The sequence below is a fragment of the Emydura macquarii genome, unplaced genomic scaffold (genome assembly GCF_026122565.2).
Source record: "Emydura macquarii macquarii isolate MOO-44397 ecotype Brisbane River unplaced genomic scaffold, CSIRO-AGI_Emac_v2 contig_1876, whole genome shotgun sequence".
Taxonomy (NCBI): domain Eukaryota; kingdom Metazoa; phylum Chordata; order Testudines; family Chelidae; genus Emydura; species Emydura macquarii.
Window position 1 is genome coordinate 28,495,616 of NW_027132013.1, and position 22,303 is coordinate 28,517,918.

The following is a 22,303-nucleotide window of genomic DNA, read 5'->3' on the forward strand; positions in this document are numbered from 1 at the left end:
AGTTTGCTATCTCCAAAGGGACAGTGTACACACCAGCTTGTTTGATTCAATTAAGAGTTCACACTTTGTTTAATATTACAGCCCTGAGATGTACTTATGGCAAAACAAGGAGAAGTTTATTAGCGAAGATAGAGATTTAAATGATATAAAGCAAGGATAATGGAACCAGATATGGTTACAAATAAAACAGAAGTATAAACACACTTCTAAGAGAGTACATATAATTTTAGCTGGCTAAAATCTTTGTTTAAGATAAGCTTCTCACTTAAAGTACCTCTCAGCATCACCAGCCCCCAAAGCCATGATCTAGCTTTCATGGATGCAAACAGCACTGTTCTTTTTGGCTACCTCATTTTCCTCCTCCTCCTCATAGTCCAGCAAACTTTTGAAATGAATCCTTTTGAAGTGTACCCCCAGATAAAGTTCTTCTCTCCTGCTGTTTGTTCTCTGGTGAGCTGATACCCTGTTGCTTTCTTATCTTCCTCTTAACTTGTTCTCCTGTTTACCTCAGATGTAAATGACCTCCCATTGTACTTGACTTATCCTGGTTAATTTGTATCAGAGATCTAGGCAGACAGGTACATCAACATTCCTTTGTCTGGAAAAACCTTGTTTAATCAACCCTGCCTAGTTACCTAGTTTTAAACATATTTTTAGTACTACTTAAAGAACACTCGTACATGCATCCTGCGATGTTTATGACCACCAGTATGATATAAGTTTTCATTTAATATTTCACATGATCTTCTTTACACATAAAGACTGTGACAGCAATGTGATAAGTGTGTTGGGCTTGATAGGACTTGCTATTACAGAACAGTGAACCCTTTGGCAATTGGCATTGAGGGGTTCTTGGGGTCACATATGAACCTAAGAATGCGATTCACAAAAGCCAGCAAGCTGAGTGGGGAGCAATCTAAATTAGTCAGTGAGAAATGCTAAGAGGGGTGTTGTCTAAATCTGGACCAGAGGGAAGTGCCTCAATCTTCTGAGGATTTACAGCCATGGAGCCTTAGTTGGAGTTAGGTGCCTAACCCTTTCTTGTAACCGTCTAGCCCCCAAAAAAATCCCAAAACAAGGGAGATGCCAATTCCCCCACATAACCTTTAGCCCAGTGGTTAGAGCACTCACCAAGAATGTGGAAACATGGGTTCACATCCCACCCTCTTTGTGATGTGGTTCAGGGCTCTGAACCCAGGTCTCCTCCTCTCAGTTTACCCAAAAAATTGGTTCTCTAAAAGCCCTCCTCAAATTGAAATGAGTTCATTGTCTCCTGTTACCAGGACCCAGTAAAACTGCCTGATAAATACGCATTACAAAGAAGGTAGGAATTGTCATATTACTCCACCTTTCAGCTAGCCCATGCAGAACTCTGTACAGGAAGGAATGAAGAATCTGTCAGCCAGGAAGTGGGTCAGATGACGACTTTTTCAGGGAGTATCGTGAGAGAGCTGGAAGAGGGAAATTAGGCTGAGGAGCTTTCAGGAATTTGCAAGATAAGTGCGCAGCTGGGGATGAGTGTTCTTGATTTCATTTCTCAGTGCAATTTACTCAGGCTGATATTTTCTTCATATTGTAAGGGTTAATGTAAAAGCACAAGACATTTATGGCTCTGAAAATTCAGAAGTCCTAACTTAATTTTTACTTAGTCCTAGCTCATGTAAACTCCCATTGAAATCAGTGGGAGTTTGCTTGCGGAAAAACTGAGAAAAGACTTCATGATTTGGCTCAGAAAACTGTGGCATGGTTTCTTGTGGACTGTGGGTTGAATCCAACTGCTCAGCATCTCTCAAGATTTGGCACTATATGATTAGTATGTGTTAGTGACTACACCTTCTATGCTAATATCCTGAGGCTATCTACAGCAGGAGTGTTCCATACTGTGGGCCTGTTTGTACCATCCAACATCTACATGAGATTTACTGGAAAGAAAAAAATGTGGCTTAATATAAAGTTCAGTAAATCTTATGGCACCAGGCAGAAAGCAAGCATTTGTAAACATTATAAAGTGCTTAATATCTGACTCCTGAAATGCATGGTGCAATCTGTTCTTGTTTAAAACTAGGGCGAAGTAGACTTCCTTAAATCTGTAAAAGAATAATATTGACTAATGCTCTATGTTTGCCACAGTTGCCTTAAAAATGGTCTATTATTGACGTGTGAGGATGCTAACACAGTGCTGTGTATCAGTATAAAATCTCCAGGGTTTCCAAGAACCAGACTAGTGAACTCCAAATCAGATTCCTAATGACTAGACAATCAGGCCAATACAGGACATCTTGGTAAAGGTAGAATAACTGTATAGTCCCTCCTAAAACGTTAAAATAAGGAATTTATTTCTCCACTATGTAAAAGCCAAACCGCTCATAGCTATTTACACCTATGTGAAGTGGGTGCAAAATTCTACCAGATCAGAATTTTTCCTCCTTGACTTTCAAATTCTGAAATCCTTATGGATTTTTTACTCCGACAAATCTTCCATTGGGCTGGATGGGCAGGAAACCTCTGAGAATGATCATGTGGAGTTTCCTGCAAATCACTGCCTTCAGAGAGATGGGTTTGAAATCTGTGACTTTCCAATCTTGGGGATTCTGCAGATCAATGGAAAAGAGGTCCCTTAGAGAGATGAAGGCAGATGTTGCTTGTTCGGACAACTGCCCATCTGCACTACTCAGCTGACTCTCAGCAGTGTGGCTCCTTCCAGAACCAGGCTGACGCTGGCCGGGTCACTGTAGGTCTGCTCAGTAGCAGCTGCAGAGGCTACTTCAGGGAAATTCATATGCTTCCACCCCAGATTAATTTCCAAATAGACTTCCACACAGAAATTCAGAGAAGATGGTGATTCCAAGAGCAGTTAGCCTCTTCTTGTGCCCACTCAACTCAAACTCAAGCAGAAGAGCATCTGCAGGCTGTAGCCCATAGGGCTAACCTGCTGGCTTGCTTTAGTATATTCTGCCTTTATTTACTGGCTTGCTTTATTTACTGGTATATTTGGCTTATATTTATGTATTGGATTACTTTATTAGGTTTGGCTGTACTGTGAGGAACCTGCAGGCCTGTATCCTGTAGCTTAAGCAAGTTAACTATACTTATAAGTAGACTTGCGTCCTTTGGCACAGATAAATGGCCTAAAAGTTACCCTTTTAGATTTTGGGGAACTAGACATGTTTACCTAAGAAATTTGGGACTTAACAGTGACTACAGGCTACATCGCAGAAACATGGAACTAACAACCATAAACCAGTGTGGGCAAGAAATATCAGGTTTGAGAATGAGCTAATTGGTATTAATATGTATGAATATGCTAACCTATAGAATAAGCATACCCCAATACTATGTGGCTGAGGAAGTTAGATTTGGGCATGGAAGGCTGGGTATTAGCATGAGTATTCAAGATAGATCTGAGGACCTATAAGAGGACAAGCCACCATATGGAAGCAGTTTTTACTCCTTTAACTTTTAGGTCTCTTAGCTGTTTATGGTTAACATAGGTATCAGCATTTGACCCTTCAGCTCTATTATTCACCCTCAGTCTCGAGAGCATTGAGGAACTTGGACCACTGGACCCAGGGACAAAACTTGTCCTTATCACCAGTTTCCCAAGGAAGGGTATGAGTTGGCTAGTCTAGAAAGCTTTTGTAAAGAATCATACCAAATGTACCCCCACAACGGTATTATTCCCTTTTGGTTCTGTAGTTTGGAGCTTTGATAGCTTTTTCATTTATTTTAATAAAAGTCTCTAAGGCTGTGTTTTGTCCTCCGCATGAGTGTTCTTCCCATACACCCTGAGGGTCCTTGCAAGATACTGAACTCACACCGTTTAATTTTGTATAGCCTGATTTCAGGACAAGAATCTTATCTTCTGGTCAGACCAATTGGCGAGCCTATAATAATATTAACTCCTAAAATCAGGCAACAAGTGTCACAAGGAAGGAAGGAAAGCTGCGCCACAAAGGCAGTACTACCTCCTATTCATGTGGGCAGAGAGATATTCACTCAGAGAGGATGCTCCCTTCCTCAGTGTTTACTCAGCCAATGGGAGATTTGCCTGAATAAGGACCTTTGAGCAACATACATTTCCAGCATGGCCAAGTCAGAGCTAATAGTCCCACCATTTTTAATAGGCGTTGCATGTTAATTTGCAAGGCATTTCCCTGGAAATTCTTGAAATGGCATGTAAAGCAGCAAAAAGTTAGGCACCATACAAAAAAACAAACAAACAAAAAACACATGCTAAATTTTGTACCCCACCCTCTCCCCAGTGTGAATTCCCTACACTTCACCAATGCCTGGAATTCACATAACTGATTACACATGGTAGGCAGAATTGTTTAATTTAGCGTTCTATATACAGGCTCTAGGTTAGGAACAGCAAATAGTACTCTGCAATTTTAGTGATTGTTGTCTGTGTTTACCATAATTACAGAGGTATTTTAAACTTCCACATTATGTTGTAGGCATAATATTAGGTAGGGAATAGCAGCAGAACATTTTGGGTAATCTGTTGTTGTGGACACATCCTGAAGATTAGCTGAGGCTATATTTAGTCACTATGTGGTTAGCTGGGACTAGACTGAGGATGTCATTTTTTTTCCCAAAGCTGCAAACATTGCAGAGTTTCAATGACTGAAATGTTGATCTTAAAACAGCAGATTTTTTTTTTTTTAAATAATGTACCCACTTTAGTTTTAATTAAATTCCTGAACTTGGTAGGAAAAAAACAGGGATTTGCATCTTGCTTACTGTATGAGCGTTTACATTGTTATAAACTCTTTTAAATCAATGGCATTGCTCTTGATTTTAACCAGTGTAACAGCAAAATAAAGCCCAATATATTCACCATTCATGATCTGGCCTTTATGGACTCAGATCATGCTTCCACTGAATGGAAGCAGGACGAGCTCTAGCAAAAGTAAACTCAATTGAAACAAAACAAAAATACAGAAAACCTGTTACAAATCACTAACTGTAATTTTAAGGCTAAATCTGTACTATGTTTTGAAACTGGAAAGATTTTTATCTGCAAGAACTCAGGTTCAAGGTTTGGGGCCAACCTGTGACTGGCTTTTATAAAGGAACCTCCCCTCTCGTGTGGCCAGTACAAGTGCCACTTACAGTTGTTGTGTCTGTGCCCTGGAAACTCTAGCATGTACCCTGTCGGGAGCCCAGAGACCTAAAGGGGTATTGGAGGAGGTGGAGCCAGACTATTTCTTTTGTGTGGGACAAAAAGGCCCATTACTGGTAAATGGCAGGCTGTGTTTGCAAAAAGCACAGTTGAACCAAGCTGAGCCATGTCCTGGAATAAGCCATTTTTGATCTCCAAAGCAACTACTTAACTGTAGTCACAGCTGAAATCAGTTTATATATTTATCAAATACTTTATCCATTGCTCTGGAGTTACACAGGCATCCTGAAATTTTGTGTCTAAAGTTTTCTGAAGAAATGTTCGAGATGTGATTAACAATTATACCATCTTGTTACATGTATGGTACCTACCTCATGTGTGATGGCCTGTATAAGTCTATCATAAGCATTTGGATTTCTGATAGGCACAACATGGCAATATTGGGAAAACTTTTCTAAAGTCCCGTTTGCAAAACCTCATAAGTCACTTTTGAAAAGCTTAACTTACATAGGCACTGTTGAATAGTAACTGCTCAATTAACTGAACTTAAATTTAACTGAATAAACTACTTTACCCAGGGGATCCACACAAAGATGCCTAACAAGCTAGGGATAGGCACAAGCTGCAACTTTACTAAATAAACAAGGAAACAAGAATGCAAACACACAAAGGAAGGAAATGAACATGGACTTTGCAGCAATGGATGAATATAACTACCTAGCCTGAGTATGATCCACCCTTTGTCTTGATTGGCAGATTGTGACCAGAGTCCTCTTGGAGCCACTTGGCACAGGGGTGCATAGGATTTTACAGGGATCCCCTGGATCAGTTATATGTGTGATGCTCATGTAGACCAGCTGCCAGCTCATGCTAAGGCCCCTAGGCCTCACTGAACACTGACAAACGTATAGTTGGAAACCAGCCTGGCTAACCTGTGTGTTAGCAGTGTTCAAATAGATGTTACATTTATAAGAATGTGTTTAGACCTGACGAAATGCTTGTAGGATGCTTCATGTATTGATCTCACTTATACAAGCTGTATCCCATGGTATGAACTTATATTGAGTGTTTGCATTGTAAGCTTCTATAATTGTGTAACTCACCAATAGGAAAGAAGCATTAGTTAATGTAAAGTGCTGGTCCTGCATACAAGAAGGCCCATTGAAACCAAAAGAGCCATTATGAAACATCAAAGGACAAAGACTTTGTTGATTGTCCCCCACCCCTAGACTCATGAAGAGAAGATGGGTGCAAACACCTGTCTCATCAGTTTTGAACTCTGGGGGAAGGAAATAAAAATCACTGACCAGAAGGAACTGTATCACTATGCTATTTAGAATTTGGAGGTGGCAACATTTCTAAGCTTAAGCAACCAATCCCCAAGCTGCTTAGCTTGTGCTAGCTCTAAAGGATGTAGAAAGCTTGCATATCGCAGCAGCTCCTGTTACCTTTTGGAATCTGAGGCTGTAACTCATTCGATTGTATGTTTACCTGCTTAACCTTGTAAATAACTCATCTTAGTTAATAAAATTTTAGATAGTTTATTATAGGATTGGCTACAAGTGTTGGCTTTGGTGTGAAAGCTAAGCTACAATTGAGCTGGAATAAGTGACTGGTCCTTTGGGACTGGAAATAACCTGAAAATTGTTGTGATTTTCGGTGTAAGGGACCACCTATTATAAAGGCAGGCTTGCCTACGGGACTGTGACTCCATGTTAAGGTTGTTATAGAGCTTGAGTAGCTCACACTTGATATTTGGTTGGTGAAATCTAAATTATAGAACACACAACCAGTTTGGGGTTTGTGCTCTTGTTTGTAACAGCCTGCTCTGTGGTGGACATTCACGAGCTAGTCTTGACAATCTGCATAACAATTTACCAAAGGATGGCGTGTGAGCCAGTAACCCACTGTTGTCATAGTTGTTGAAAAATCTATGCACACATACTATTTAAAGAAGTTATGCATCTATTCTGAAAATTATGTTCTTAAGGTCTTGGAGTTAACGCAGGTCCACAGGAGGTGACTTACCTCAGACAGGATCCTTTTAGGCAGGAGGTAACAGATACTTACAATACACGTGGCCAGATAGGGAAGCGTGTCTTACACTAGATGCCTACTTACATACTAAGCCAGACAGTCGAAAGGTTGTGAAAACTACAGGAAGAAACCGTATAGCAGGGGCATGTCTTGTTTATGACTAAAGACAAAGAATTGTTAGGGTATATCTGGGGGTATAAAGGAAACACAGGATACTTCACCAAGGAGGAAGCTAACAACGTATTTGTCTTATGAAAGGAGAGTCACAGCCAGCCTGGCTTTTAAAAGTTGCAAGAGGTTAGCGGACACTAGGGGTTTTGATCTTTGTTTCCTGGTATCTTATATAGTCTTTAATGTAAGCTTGTAGGCCTTTCCAGCAGAAGGTCCTTGAGTCCAGGATCCAGGTCTTGAATTGGCCAAAATGGCCTGCAAGCAGTGAATCATATAATAGGCCTCAAGGATTGAAACTAGGTTGTCCCTCCAGAACATAAATACAACCCCTGAGATAGAGGAGGCCGTTCTGTAATCATAACTGAGAATTGGGTTAGGAAACCACATCATTCAGGGTCTGGGAAATTTGGGTTGCAAACAGGTTGTCAGAGAGCAGATGCAGGATGTCAGACTGTTGTCGTTTGTCCTACTGTCAAAGTGGGCACCTTGAGTAGAGAGGCAGAAGGCTCTTCACCAGGTTTGAGATATTCATCTTTGCAGAGTAGGGCATCTGCCTTCCTGTTTCTTGTCCCTGGATGACAGTTTACCACAAAAGTTGAAGTGAGCAAAGAAGAGGTGCCAGCAGATCTGATATTGGACTGTTAGACCCGTTAACCATAGGTATTCCAGGTTCTTGTGGACTGGCTAAAAGACCACTCCTCAAAAGCCAGCTTGATAACTAGTAGTTCCTTGTCCCAAATATAATAATTTTTTCTGACAAGGTTAGCTTCCAAGAATAAAAGGCACAGGGGTTGAGTTGGTTATGGGGACCTGTTTGCGGAGTGGCAAAGTTTGAGGTGTTAGTCTCAATCATAAATGGTTGAGTGGGTGAATCAGGATGAATGCTGAGCTAAATGCCCTCTTCAGTCAATCAACAACCGATGGAGCTTCTGTGGACCAGGCAAACTGAGCCCCCTTTGGCAACCAGGCTACAGAATCCTTTACTAAATTGCCTGTAGAAATGAAATCACTGCACTCACATAGGTCTTTGGACGTGGTACAGCCAAATATTGCAACCACCCTACACAGGTCCATGGTGTGTCTCAGATGGGACACTATATCCAAAAAATTCCACTGTGTCCATATTGAACTTATTTCTTGAGCTTCACATAAAGGTGGTTTCCACGGAGTCTCTCCAAGACAGTGAGCACATGATGATTGCGGAGGGACTAACTTTCAGAGAAAATGAGGATGTTGTCCAAGTAAATGACGACAAATTGGTCCAGCATGTCCCTAAAGATGTCATTTATGAAATGCTGGATGGTTGCAGGGGCGTTGCACAACCCCAATGGCTTGAGTAAATACTCAAAATAGCCATACCTGCTATGGAAGGTGGTCTTCCATTCATCTTCTTCCCAATCCGCACTAGTTTATAAACTCCGTGGAGGTCCAACCTAGGCAGAGCATAGCCTTTTGAATGGCTCACCAATAAGCAGTATGAGGTACCAGTTTTGGATTGTAATCTTGTTGAGAGTTTCATAGTCCACACAAGGTCAGAGATAGCCATCTTTCTTCATCACAGAAAAGATTGGGGCTCCCACTGGGGATGTAGAGGGGTGTATTAATTCCTTCTGCAGGTTTTCCTCAAGATAGCGCTGGAGTGCCTGTAGTTTGGGTTTGGAGAGGGAGTAAAGATGCCCAAAGGGAACTTTTGCTCCCAGCTGAAAGTCAATGGGGCAGTTGTAGCTGTTATAGGGCAGTAAGGTGTTTGCTCTCTTTTCGTTGAGCCACAGTCCAAGTGTTGATATTTAGCAGGAATCCCTGGATCCATTTGTGGAGGTCATTGGGGTTCCCGGAGTCACCTTTGTATCCTCTCTTTGCATCTCTGAATTTGTTGGAGGACTGAGTAAGCTACAAGGTCTTGTTGGCCCTGGGTTAGCTCTTGGGAAATGGGATTATTGGCAAACCAGAGAGTCAAAGCATCCTATGCTTGATTGCCAGTGGATGTGTGGGGTCTCGAGCGATGAGCCAGGGGATGTCAAAGCAAACTGATTAATGTGGTACATGAATTAGTCCAAACTAACTTTCTCAGTGGCCCTGAAGGGTAGTTACTTCTAAGGAAGCTGTCTGGTGGGTGATCAACAAAAGGAATGGCCCATCTATGGGCTTGACTAACTCAGGGGAGTCCTTGCATTAGGTGGGGATCTTGTGTGCTCAGATGAACTCCAAATCCATGAAAGTGCCAGAGCCAGAGAGGGAACTAGATATGCATTGGATGCTGATTGACCATCACCAGGGTACCAGCAGCCAAGCATTGCTGCAGACTGCTGGGGAAGGGTGACAAGCCAGCCTGGACCCGTTTTTGGGGTTGGGGCTGTGGCGACACTATAATATCTAGTGACCGGCACTCACCCCCCGCTCACCCCCTCCCGCTCGGCAATTACAGTAGACTGAGACCTGACCTTATCGGGACCTTTACTGACACACCTAAGATAGCACATCTGAAATGGCAAACAATGGGACGTTGCAAAAAGCCCAGGGGCAGCCATCGGCTGTTACGAATACTGCACACCTCATGAACAGGGGCAGCCATCGGCTGTTACGAATATTGCACACCCCTCATCTACCAAGCATAGCCCCAGTGCATAGTAACTGCTGCATTTCGGCGGGCCTGGCAGAAGAGCTGTTGGCCCGCCAGACTGATCCCCTGGAGCTGCTACCTCTTCCCTCCCCCGAGTCCTCTGCTGGGCGAGAGTCGAGTCGAGTGTAACCGGTCCGAGTTTTGAACCCGAGCTTTTCTCGTGTCCCCCATTGGTCAGGCGTCATGACCCTGTTCCTCGTGGTGGTAAGATTTTAAATAGTATTCTTGTTATAGTTTTCGGGTATTAGTAACATTAATTTGATTATACTTTTGAAACTCATATAATCGTTATCTAGTGTACTCTGTGTCTTGTTCTCCTTCTAATCTGCTTAAATCCCCCTGTTAAGGAAAGTAGATAGTTCTGTTATATGTATTGTTCCTTTTTCCTTTGTAAAACCCCACATCCCCTTTACCCCAAATAAATTTGTAAATAGTTAAGAAACTGTTTTCTCAGCGTGGTGCTTGGTAATCAGGGGATCCCTTTACCTGTCTGCAACAGGGGCTTGGTAAGATCAGACCCTGGCAGTTCAGCTTGATGCAAAGTGTCCTGATAAGCCTGAGGCCCTGCGTTGATTCTTTTCTATATTGGAGAGGCCAGGCTGGACCTGATGGACTTGCATGGGTTTGAGAAATGGAGAAAGGACTGATGCTGGAGCCAACAGGCGGGAGCCAAGATGGCTATTTTTTTCTTGGTGGCATTCAGTTAGGCTGTCATCAATCTTGATGCATAGGTCAACAAGGCATTCAGGCCAGCCAGGGATTCCACATGTGCCTGTTCATCTTTAACATGGTTGATTAGGCCAGGCTGGAAAGAAGAACACTGGTAGTAAACACCAATTAGAACGAGGCCACCCAAACATTGGAACTCTGCTGCATGGAGCAACTGGTTGACCACCTTACCCCAACACCTGAAGCAGGGCTTTGGCGGTATGCTTGTGATTCAGATATTTGAAGATCACCACCATAATTCAAATAAAGTCCTCAGATTGTCCCAGAAGCTGGCTTGATTTTTCCAGGAGCGGAGATTACCAAGTTCAGCAGGCTGATAAGCAATCCCACTTAGGCTTGGTCAGTGGGATACAATTAATGGCAGAGTACAAATAGGAGCCAAAAGTGGTTTAGGAACCCATAAAATTTGTCACAATCGCCATTCAGCTTGTCAGGCAGAGGGAGCTTGGGGTAATGAGGAGCAGTGGTCAGAACTGAAGATGGCGTGGCTTCAATTTGCAGGGTTGAATTCTGGGCCTGTAATGCTCCCACTATCTCAGAGATATTGGCCTTTGTAGGATCCATGCTTACCATATCAGTTTTAGTGCCCTTATTGTTGTGTTTTTAGGGCTGCTCAAACTATCAGAGACTGGGACATGAGTGGATGTGCCTATTGGTTGGAGCAGGAGTCAGTTGCCAGGAATATGAGCCCAGATGCCAGAGTCAAGTGTGGGTCACCTGGAGTAAGACAAGGCAGTGTACAATTGTTCTTGGCCAGTACATCAGTCTTAATGCTTTGATCAGCCACTGAACTGCTGCTGCTGGTCTTAAGAGCTGGTCTGCTGACTTGCCATCAATCAGGCAGTGTAACCAAACAGGCAGCTTACTACAGGTCAGATGTGATTATTAGGTGGTCTGCAAACTGGCTCTGCTACAGGCCCTGATTTCTGACAGCATGTCTATACTGCACAGTTAGTCTGGATGATTGGTACCCAGGCCTGAGCACTCAGGATAGCCTAGCCAGAATATGAGCATACTCAAAGCAAAGCCCTACCTGTAAGAATCTGTGGGACTAGAACCTAGGATGGAGCCTGGGACAGCTGATGTTCCCACATTGCCACTGGGAAGGCAGGCAGAGCAACATCCAAGCAGCACTGTAGATATTAGCGACTACAGGAAGTACCACTCAAAGAATTGAGTGACAGCACCCTGTGGCACTTTGATTGGCCAAGTGCAGTATATAACCCTGAAGTCAGCTCCAAAGGGAATTATCTGGACTACCACATGGACTTACTGGCCTTCTGTGACTCCAGACCACACCTTGCTTTCTGATCTCCAGCTTCCAACCCTGGCCTGACTCTGATCCTGCCACCTGCTTCTAGCCTAGTAAGATCAGGTTTTAACCCACACCCTTAGCTGTGCAAGCAGGCCCAGGTTCAAAGCTCAAAAAAGGGTAAATGCTTGAGTGTTGTATGTATGGACAGTAGGGGAATTTGGAGCTATATGTAGGAGCATGGACTACGATTGCAGCGTAGACATATTCCCCCCACCCCTCACCACATACACTACAAAGGGTAAGGCAGGAACTGACTAAGATGTGACTGAGCTGAATTAACAAAGGAACTGTTTAACAGGAACATTCCTTGTTACAAGAGTAGATGAGAAAATCCTGTACAGACAACTGAGAAGTTCTTAAGCCTTCCCACTCACCAGCTAAACAAAATACTGAACACTATATATTTTCAGTCCAAACAAAAAAAACAAACAAACACAAACAAAGATTAACTAATTCATCCTATCCACCCTGGTGAGATACAGTGGTTTGCTAAGTATGATTATCCCTATAGTACAAATGGGGAAATTGAGGCACAGAAAGGTTTAGTGACTCACCCCAGCAAGTCAGTGCCCGAGTCCAGACACACACAATATTACCCAAGAATGGATAGGTAAAGAACATAGTTTTAGTTAATGAACAGGATTTGACAGTGAACCAATATTAAGAGTGATTATTACTGCCGTCACTCAAACTAGCACTGTAAATCCAGCCTTTGAGTAGTTTCTGCAATGAAAATTAGCGTCTCAGTCCAACAGAGAAACAAGCTTCTGCCCGTACTATGCGATCATACTGATAACCCTTGTAATGATCCCCCTATGACAAACACACATACTATGCTGTTGAATTGCTCACATGTACCTTAGTAAAATCTCAATTGAGGCACTAACTTGCATCAGGAGATAGACATTTCCAGACTAATATGAATCCTATGATGGATGATAATCTGCTTCTGATCTTGATGCATAACACAATTTCTTCTTACTTCTCACCTAGAAAAGAAAGTCATTTTTATTATAAAGATTACCCCACTCCCTCTATCTGAGTGGGAAAACCAGGGCATTTCCACTTTTCCTCTTAGCAGCTTTCCCTACTCTTGTTCTTTTTCATGGCCCATCTCTGTAATTGCTCTTGGCCAGTATGCCAGTCTTAACCAGCTGCCAGCTGTTTTAAGAGGGGGGGGAAGAGAGAGGAGAAGCCTTTATATTAAACTGTTTCCTCCCTCTGTCTTTCAAGAAAAGCATTTACATACCATGCGAGAAATTCATCTCTGGAGTAACTGCATTGACATCAATGGACTTACACTAGGGATGAATCTGGTTCCATAAATCTATTATGCAATATTTTCAGAAGAACAGTTCTATGATGAATAAATGACTGCCAGATGTGCAAAAAGCAATCCGTCTTCTCCCTTTTTTGAGGTCTGTGCACAAATTCTCATGTGCAGTTTGTTAACTGACTTATTCATTAGCATATATATATAGCTGCCACTTTAGAGCAATTTCACAGAAAACATTTAAAATGGCATCATGCAAAAGAAGGACCCAAGAAAGGCTGCATTTACTACTCCAAATTATGCTATTTTTTTTAAAAAGGAAGCTCCTCTGACTTCCTCTGCTGCATTTGATTAATCTTTGAGAGTGAAGACTGACTTAGGCAAGGGGTGCAGAAGAGAGCTTGAGCCTTTATATATCAAGAAACAGAAAGCCAAAGTTAAGTGAACACAAAAAAGCTTCTGCAACTTCCCAGGAGTATACTTTGAAGAATCACTCTGAGAAGGAATATCCCACTTTCTGCCAAAACACTACAGTGTTACCCCCATCATATTATGGGAGGAATGCTTCTGAAGGGTGGTCAAAACTAAATTAGACTCTTGGCCTTCCCATCCAGGGATGATGGCGTGTTGTTTGCGGACACATGCGAGCTCCAACCATGTTAAAGATCAGAGCATTCATAAGATACACTGAAGAACTCACAGCATGGCAAGAACTCAATTAGGCCTCCCTTGAGTAAATTCTCTGTTTTGCAATGAATCAAAGTAATGGAGATTAAGACTAGGGCGACCAGATGTCCCGATTTTTAGGGACAGTCCCAATATTTGGGGCTGTGTCTTATACACGTGCCTATTACCCTTCACCCCCATGACATTTTTTCACACTTTGTACTTCAAACTTGCATGTCTGAAAATAGGCACCTAACTTGGGGTATGTTCTACACAGGAGCTGGAATTGTAATTCCTGTTCGGGTGGACACACTAGCGCTGATCAAACTAGTGCACTAAAACAGAACAATAGCTACTGCAGCACAAGCAGCAGGAAGGGCTGGCTGCTCCAAGTACAATTCTGTCTGAAGCCCTAGAGTCCCAGGTACTCTACTCACCGCGGGGTGGTACCTCCTTTTGGCAATTAGCACTGCATGGTTCAGTGTCCCCTTTCTGATATTCCACCATTGCAGATCTCCTTCTGCTAATGGAGTCACAATGTGGCTGTTTTGTGACTCAGCCCTCTGGCCTCATGTCTCACTGTGGTTTCCCCTTCAGGCAGTCCTCACACCTGCTGCCCTGACTATATCATTCTGACAGTGATTCAGTCAGTCTTCCCATTCACTGCCCCTAGCAATAGCACTCTGTAGTGGATAGCAAGGGAACCCAGGCCCTCCCTTTAGCCTGGGCTCCAATCTAGGCCCCTACAGGTAGCGTTAAGGGCTGGGACTTCACCAACCCCACTACTCTCCTCCCTGGACTATCTCCTACCCCGCTTCTTTAAACTCCTTTATCAACCTTCCTAGTCAGACCCCTCTCTCTTAAGCCTACAAAGTAAACCATTCCTCATAGCTGCCTATCCCCACTTCTTTCTCTCTTATCTCAAGGAGAGAGGCTGCAAGTTTCCTCTCTGGTACCTTCTATACTGTTGTCAGCCTCCTGACTTTATAGAAACCCTGCCTGTTCCCTCACAGGTGAGCTTTCTTCTAATTAGAACCCTCCACACTGCCTAAATCTCCCCTGTGGCTTAATTGACTGATTGGACCCACCTGGGCTAATTCAACTCTCTCAGGGCCAGAGTGGGGAGTATACCCCATCACACTAGGTATGTACTTGGGCAGCTAGCTACTCTTCCATTTTTAGCATGCTAGCTTGATGAGAGCTAGCACAGATATATCCTCCCAAGATGGAAATTATACCTCTAGCTCCAGTGTAGACATAGCCTGTAGGTCCACAGGTGCTGAGCACCCACTGCTCCCATTGACTATACAGTGATCTCATGACCCACAGTCATGCTATTAAATAAGTTACTAGTTTATTTGAGAAATGCTCTTTTATTTCATATACTTTCATTTCTGCCCTTTATGATGGAACCTTTCTCCTGTTGAATACTTGTTGAACCAACAAGTTCATATGGAAAAGATGATATGACCTTGACAACTTTCCTTACTCTGCCTCTTTTTGTCTTCTGAGGGGGAGCCTAATATTTTGGCTATTATTTAGAACAGTTCATTGCAGATCAGAAAATGATTCAAGTAAAAAGGATGCTTTCTTCCACATCATGCTTTGGCTGCATTTTATTAAGATCTTGTATGCTGTAAAAATTGGTGGGAAGTGGAATGCAAGAGATACTTTTTTCTTTCCTCTATTTTTATTTGCCCTTTGTGCCAACACTTCCACCAAATGCCAAACAAATTGCACTCCCCATATTTATGGCAGTGGCTGAAGTATATCATATGTAGGTAATTCACATTCTGAGGAGATGGCGTGTGTAATTCAACTGATTATTATATACGACTTAGGTTCTGTTTGCAGTATACTGAGTATTTGAAGCTAAGCCCCTCTCCTGCGCAGACTAGTCCTGATCTTCATGATAACAATTTAAATTGACTTCTAGTCCTGCCTGAAGTTAGCAATAAAGGAAGTCTCCCTCCCAACACCAACCCATTTCCACTGCACTCCCTGTTTATTATTTTTTTGCTAAGACATACCAATATACTTGAGGATCATCGTTTTATGAGCAGAAGTATTAGTGAACAATCTATTCAGCAAGTAATACATACAGCAACAGCATGACTCAATTAATGGGAAACCTTTGATTTTAATCCCTTCTCTCTTATCAACACCTTATTGATGTTTCTTGGCATGAAACACCTGGACCATCAGCAATATCCAAGCATACCAGATCGAGACCTCCTATCCCTTATTTGCAGATGCAAAAATTTTAGGACAGGTCAACAGAAACAGTCAGAATTAGAACCAAGCCTTGGCAACTGAATGTCAGTAGGAAAAGCGGGTGATCCATCTTTCAGTTTTGTAATGGTGGGCTTAGGTTCCTATATGTTCCTCCCACAAATTCTAATATTCCCCCTTTGAATTTCCTTCCTGAACCCCCAATCCTTCTACGTTTACCCTCATCTCAATGCAGACCCCTAATGCAACTATCTATCACTGGGATGTTGTGGCAGTTACGGGGCCTACAGCAACCTCTGAATCCTTCTGGTCTCTTGAGTACACTCCTCCTCAGGTCTTAGGCCTTGTACCATCACCTCTCTTGGGGTGGAATAATGGAATTTTTCCACTTTCAGTGTGGACCTTGGGCTGCAGTCTCTTGGTACTAACAGTGATTACCTTAACAGGCCCACCTGAGGTTCAGTACCTGCAGTTCTGTTCCTTGGGAGCTCTGATCAGTGGTAACCAGTGATCAGACAGCCTTCTTAAAGCAAAGTATTCTTTGTTTAAAACCAAAGCATGTAAGAGAAAAAGATATTAAAAACCCCAAAAACAGTCCATGCTATTTTGCCTCTTCTTACTAAATCTGGAAACTGGGGAAGGCCCAACCTGTTGCAGACCCTCCCACAGGACCTGCCTCTGTATCCATGTCAGTCTTTTTTCACCCACAAATAGCTCACTTTCAATTCCTCCTTCCCTCTCTCCAGCTAGTCTTTTTAACTCTTTTGTATCCCTTTGATTTCAAGGCTGCTATCCTTGGCAAAACAGCTGTGTAACTTTGGGCTGGGCCTGTAAGTAGCATCTTTACAGCTAATAGCTCATGTCTTGTAAGTCACCACTCAACAAACACTTGGTGGCAATTATCATAGAATTACAGAAGTGTAGGACTGTAAGGAGCCTCAGTAGATCATCTTTTCCAGGCCCCTTCATTCAAGGCAGGACTATGTAATAGCTAGATCATCCCTGACCGGTGTTTGTCTAACCTGTTCTTAAAAACCTCCAATGACTGAGATTCCACTACCTCCCTAGGCAATTTATTCAAGTGCTTATCTACCCTGAAGCTTAGGACATTTTTCCTAATCTCCATCCTAAACTTCCCTTGCTGCAAATTAAGCCTATTGCTTCTTGTCCTTTCCTCAGAGGTTAACAAGAACAATTTTCCACTCTTCTCTTTGTAACAACTTTTTATGTACTTGAAAACTGTTAAGTCCCTCCTCAGTCTTTTCTTCTCCAGACTAAACAAACCCAGTTTTTTCAATCTTTCCTCATAGTTCATGTTTTCTAGACCTTTAATCATTTTTGTTGCTCTCCTCTGGACTTTCTGTGATTTGTCCACATTTTTCCTGAAATATGGCACCCAGAACTGGACACAAATACTCCAGATGAGGCCTTATCAGCTCATAGTTGAGTGGAAAAGTTACTTCTTGTGTCTTGCTTATAAAACTCCTGCTAATACACACCAGAATGATGTTTGGCTTCTTTCCAACAGTGTTACACTGTTGACCCATATTTAGTTTGTGATCCACTATAACCCCCAGACCTCTTTCTGCAGTACTCCTCCTAGGCAGTCATTTCCCATTTTGTATGTGTGCAACTGATTATTCCTTCCTAAGTGGAGAACTTTGCATTTATCCTTATTTAATTGCATGCTGTTTACTTCAGACCATTTCTCCAGATCATTTTGAATTTTAATCCTATCCTCGAAAGCACTTGCAACCCTCCCAGCTTGGTCTCATCTGCAAACTTTATAAGTATACACTCTATGCCATTATCTAAATAATTTATGAAGATATTAAACAGAACCAGACCCAGGATTGATCCCTGCTGGACCCTACTTGATATGCCCTTCCAGCTTGACTGAGAACCACTGATAACTACTCTCTGGGAACAGTTTTCCCACAATGTATGCACCCATCTTATAGTAGCTCCATCTAGGCTATATTTCCCTGGTTTGTTTATGAAAAGGCCATGAGAAACAGTATCAAAAGCCTTACTAAAGTCAATATATACCACACATCTACCACTTCCCCCCATCCACAAGGCTTGTTACCCTGTCAAAAAAAAAAAAAAAAAGGTAGTAGGTTGGTTTGACATGATTTGTTCTTGATAAATCTATGTTGACTGTTAGTGATCACCTATTACCTTCTAGATGTTTGCAAATTGATTGCTTGATTATTTGCTCCATTATCTTTCTGGGTTCTGAAGTTAAGCTGACTGGTCTGTAATTCCTTGGGTTGTTTTTATTCCTCTTTTTATGTATTGGCACTATATTTGCCTTTTTCCAGTCCTTTGGAATCTCTCCCATCTTCCATGATTTTTTGAAGAAAATTGCTAATGGCTCAGATAGCTTCTTCGTCAGCTCCTTGAGTATTTTAGGGTATATTTCATCAGGCCCTGCTGACTTGAAGAGATCTAACTTGTCTAAATAATTTTTAACTTGTTCTTTTCCCATTTTAGCCTCAGATCCGATCTGATTTTCTCTAGTATTCGCTATGTTAGACATACGAGTACTATTAACTTTTTTTGGTGAAAACAAACAAAAAAGTCATTTAGCACTTCTGCTATTTCCACATTTTCTGTTATTGTCTTTCCCTCGTCATTGAGCAATGGGTCTACCTTGTCCTTGGTCTTCCTCTTGCTTCTAATGTACTTGAATCTATCAATCTATCTATCTATAGAGAGAGAGTTTGTGTATTGTCTTCCTGCTTGTTTTTCCAACAGCCTTCTATTAAACTAAACCAATACATTCATCCAGGAAAGCAAAATTTCCCAATATAGCTTTATAGTGACTATTGCACTAACCAGGTCACATAGTATTCACAAAATTATTAGAGATCAGTAGTCCTAGATTATGACACAGCAGTTCCATACTGGCCATAGATGTATAACGGCATAAATCATTGGCAATGAATCCTCTTCTCCCTATCTCTGGCCTACAAGGGGGAAGTAGATTGTATTTTCCCTGTTCTTCAGCCTGGGGGATTTGGGGAGGAGATCACCTTCTGGGGGGATAGGGATGATCATGACACTATTTTTACTTTTCAGGGATGCAGCAGATCCACTTCTGTAGGAGGCAATATGCACTGGAATAAAAGAGGAAAGTGGCAGTCACCATACCCAGTTGCTAACTCTAGCTCTACCCACTGATTTGCTGTACAATGTTGGGCAAGTCATTTAACTTCTCTGTGCCTCAGTTTCTCCATCTGTTAAAGGGGGACGTAAAAAGAGTCTCTCTAGGGTGCATCTCTAGCTGGGCTGGGGCCCCTTGCCAAGTCCACAGTTTTGGCCGAGTATAGGCCACAGCTCCTTAGTCCTTGCATTGGGCCCTGCCCTTGTGGGCCTGCTTACTTTGTTGACAGGTGGAGGAAAAGCCAAAGTTCAGATTCTACACAAAACTAGCTGCCCTCCCAGGGTCAACAAAAATGTCAATAGTACCACCTTGCTTCACAGGTGCCTGTGTAGCAGCTTTGTTGGAGTCCTTACAGCTCAATCCTTACAAATCAGTCTCTTCCTAGCAGCTTGTCCCTGGGGTTTGCTGGACTCCTCACAGAGCTGGAGGGTTTCAGCCACCACTCCAGTAACTCCCTTCTCAGGACTTGCCCCTTTGTACACTTCAGCTTCCTCCTTTTAAAGCCCTCCTCCCTACCATGCATGATTGGCAGAGCCAGAGTGATGGAGCAACCTTAAGAGAGCCTCCCAAGCCCCTTCCCTGTCAGTGCAGGGTTTGCAAACCCCGTCACAGGGGATAATATTTTCTCCGCTTTACAATGTGGAGTGCCAAGTGCCAAGCATTATTATTATGTGGGCAAATCCTGAACTCCTTATTCAGTTTTTAATAAGCCCTTATTTGGGTCATTATGTCAACACATATTGATTTCAGTGGGAATTGGCTTGAGTAGAGAACTGATAAGAAGCAGGAGTCAAACCTGAGTAAGAATGAATATTATGAATGTTTTTGTTGTCCTCTTTCTCTGCCTGGGAGTGGATTCCCTTTCCTTCTTTCTTGGCTTAGGTGGTTGCAGCAATGGATGCTCTTGTCCCTAGACCTAGGAGTGGAGGATTGTGACAGAGGATTCTCCTCCTTGGTCTAAAAATCAAATTTGAGAGCTTATAAGAGCAGGCTTTCAGTGTCCTTGGTCCTCCCTTAATAGCCTTCCTCCTTCCCTGAAGTGCTGGAGTACTTTCGCCTCCAGGCCTTGTAAAAACCACGAAAAAAAAAAAAAAAAAACCAGGATAATAATAATAATAATAAAAATAACAATCAGGAGTTAAAAGAATTTTTCAAATGCCAGGACAATCAGGCACTGAGGCATTTAAGCGATGCTATTTGCATCCACAATTGCTTGAGCTTCCAAAAAAATAAAGACTCCATATGCAAATCAGGGCCTAATATGTATGTTCCTACTTTTTGGTTTGAGACAGGAGTGGAATCTGTTTATAACAGAAGCTAGGGCAGATTATTGCACTGAGGAATAGCAACCTCCCCTCCTCACATTCTCGTGTAAGGAGGGAGGAACCAGACACTTGTTGTTTATTGGTAATTACACGAGACAAAATCTTTCAAAATCTTTTGTGAGTAAGAGCAGCAAAGTCAGCCAGGAGGGGGCTGTGTCAAGCTGAACAGTTGCTTCTGTAAGCGGGGTTGAAGAGATTGGGGAAAAGAGGGACAACTCTACCGGGGCCCTGAGCTCAAGCTCCCCCCATCTGAAGTCTGTGTAAACAAAGTGAAATGGGATGGGATGGAGCCCCAGTGAACATGATGTACTGGGGCCCCAAATTTATCTTGATGTGCCTGATCTGTTTAAGACAGAATTGAGAAAGGAGGAAAGCGCTAGGTTTTGGACCGTTGCCAAACGACTGACCATTTTGTTCCTTGTGTCACATGTATGGAGGACTGGAGAGGGTGAGACTTGCATGATTTTGCTGCCTTTGCCACACTTAGAGGAAGTCTCTTTCTTGCTCTCACTGCTGCTGCACAAAAGCAACTTCCCCCTCATTTTTTACATTGACTGACTGATTTGCTTGTTCTGCCTGATTCACAATAGCAGCAGAAGTCCCACTACCTCAGCTGGGGAATTTTGGACTCTTAGAGAAGGAGCATGGGATGCTGGATTTACCATTGCCCTCCACATCATCCATAGGTGATTCCCAATATTTGATTCAAATCAGGAAGTGGAGGAAGGAGATGGTAAAAAAAAAATTCAGAACCCAGTGTTGCCGCCATTGAAATCAGTGGCAAAACTTCCATCTAATTCCACAGGAGCAGGATCAATCACAAACTCTCAAACAAAACTATTAGGTTTTTTTTTTTTTAAAGAAAGATTGTGGTTTTATATCTAAAACCTCCACCAGTATTTGAGAAGTACGTAAGATGGGGGACACCCAACCCACCTATTCCAAATGAAAGCAAGTTTGGAATCTCTTCTTAGTCAGTAGGAACATCTGCCTATGTAACAAAAAACACTCTGCAGTTCAGCACAATTGACATCCTGTGGCTACTCATGAATGACCCAGAACTAGAGCAGCAGAGTATATAAATGTGGATAGAGATGTATCACTAGCCCTATGGGAACTGGGGAGCTGCACAGCACCTGCCTGTAATAAAACTGGCTCTCAACTTGCACTCTTAGTCCCTCATTTTTCAAATAAAACAAATATAAGAATAAAGACAAGATGTTTTTGCAGTGTTCCCTTTTTAGTTCACAGCCAATGTATACTGGTGTCTATAATGGCTAAATTCTGAGCTGATTTATCCTGATGAAGTCACTGGGATTGCTTAGGATATAAAATCAAGTAGATTTTGATTGTGTGTGTGTTTACTTTAAATTTAATGCATTTACTACTCTCAAAACTCTCTAGCTGGTCCCTCCTTCTTGTATAATCACTACTCATTTCCTGCAGCTGAAGTACATATTGAGAATCCTTGGCTGCTTGTTTCTCCTCTTTTTCTTCTTCCTGAATAATTTGATCCTCTGGGGTATGTTACTTTAAAACTGCTGTATGTACCGGATGAGAGATATACAACATTTCTCAACAGCCAGGTTAGAAACCTTATTATGTCTGTTGAGGCAGCTAAATGTTGGCAACCACCCTTTT

At 42.4% G+C, this 22,303-nt stretch overlaps 1 long non-coding RNA gene across 3 annotated transcripts in view; it reads right to left on the reverse strand.

Annotated features, from left to right (window-relative positions):
* The window catches only part of LOC137159708 (uncharacterized), a 62,890-nt gene extending 48,019 nt beyond the window's left edge, over positions 1-14,871 (reverse strand). For 2 of the 3 annotated variants that reach the window (XR_010921704.1, XR_010921705.1), the window contains exons 1-2: positions 14,374-14,871; positions 12,856-12,986 (exon numbers count right to left, since the gene is read on the reverse strand). This is a non-coding gene — a long non-coding RNA (uncharacterized lncRNA). Of the gene's footprint in view, positions 1-2,312; positions 2,592-12,855; positions 12,987-14,373 lie in introns of those variants that run through there. The other variant, XR_010921706.1, reaches the window with a different exon arrangement.
* Positions 14,872-22,303: the final 7,432 nt, after the last annotated feature.